Source organism: Myotis brandtii, unplaced genomic scaffold (assembly GCF_000412655.1).
Source record: "Myotis brandtii unplaced genomic scaffold, ASM41265v1 scaffold658, whole genome shotgun sequence".
NCBI classification, from domain to species: domain Eukaryota; kingdom Metazoa; phylum Chordata; class Mammalia; order Chiroptera; family Vespertilionidae; genus Myotis; species Myotis brandtii.
The window spans coordinates 1,605,745-1,606,593 of record NW_005370558.1 but is presented as its reverse complement, the minus strand read 5'-3'; the positions used below and the strand labels follow the sequence as shown (position 1 = coordinate 1,606,593).

At 48.1% G+C, this 849-nt stretch overlaps 1 protein-coding gene across 1 annotated transcript in view; it reads right to left on the bottom strand.

Moving 5' to 3' along the window:
- Positions 1–849, bottom strand: part of LOC102249487 (alpha-1-acid glycoprotein 1-like) — a 36,365-nt gene that overhangs the window by 5,999 nt on the left and 29,517 nt on the right. The gene's annotated exons all lie outside the window — the stretch shown is intronic.

Here is an 849-nt window from a genome sequence, read left to right as displayed (position 1 = left end):
GCACAGTGGGTCCCTCCTCACAGGTGAGGAAACCTGGGTGTGCTCAGGCCCACACAGCCAATCGGTGAGGGCCAGGGGTTCACCTGGGCCACTGTCCCTCACTCCTACTGTGCACCAGGCCCTGTGCCGAATGGATGTGGAATCAGAGGAGCCTCTGTGAACTGTGGCTGTCAGGTCCTTTCTCCCCATTTTGCAGATGAGGAAAATGAGGTTCAGGGAGGAGCCTTGGGAGTTGGTTCAATTCCATTGGCATTTGTGTGTTCCTGCTATGGGCCTTCTCTGCAGTGATGGTGGGGACATGGGTGGGCTGCCACCCTTAGGTCCCAGAGGACAAAGAGTGTTTGAGCCCTAGCCGGTTTGGCTAAGTGGATAGAGCATCGGCCCATGGACTGAAGGGTCCAGGGTTCAATTCCGGCCAAGGGTGTTTACCTCAGTTGCAGGCTCAATCCCTGGCCCTGTGTGGGTGGCAACCATTCAATGTGTCTTTCTCACATTGATGATTCCTCTCTCTCTATCTATCCCCCTCACTTTAACTCTCTCTAAAAATCAATGGGAAAATATCCTCAGGTGAGGCTTAACAAAAAACAAACAAAAAGATTGGATGTGCGGCAGGACTGGGAACAACCTCAGGTACAGTCCAGGTCAGTGATGGCGAACCTATGACACGCATGTCAGAGGTGACACGCGAACTCATTTTTTTGGTTGATTTTTCTTTGTTAAATGGCATTTAAATATATAAAATAAATATCAAAAATATAAGTCTTTGTTTTACTATGGTTGCAAATATCAAAAAATTTCTATATGTGACACGGCACCAGAGTTAAGTTAGGGTTTTCCAAAATGCTGACA